Raw genomic sequence first — 212 nt, forward strand, 5'->3', positions numbered from 1 at the left:
GCGCGCGCCGAGGAGGGTTATCACGGAAGTGGGGGCGGTTTGGGGGCGTGGACCCAGAGTCCGCACTAGCTCCATCAGCGAGTTACCGACCCGGCGGCCGGGACCCTCCCAGGGAATGCGCGCGCGGTCCTGCGGAACTGCGTGGAGGGCGGGGGCGCCGGGTGGTATCGCTGGGCGGCTAGGCGCCCGGCTGCGAGCTCGGAGCCCTCACC

Source organism: Mesoplodon bidens, assembly GCF_964165515.1.
Source record: "Mesoplodon bidens genome assembly, chromosome: 4".
Classification (NCBI taxonomy): Eukaryota; Metazoa; Chordata; class Mammalia; order Artiodactyla; family Ziphiidae; genus Mesoplodon; species Mesoplodon bidens.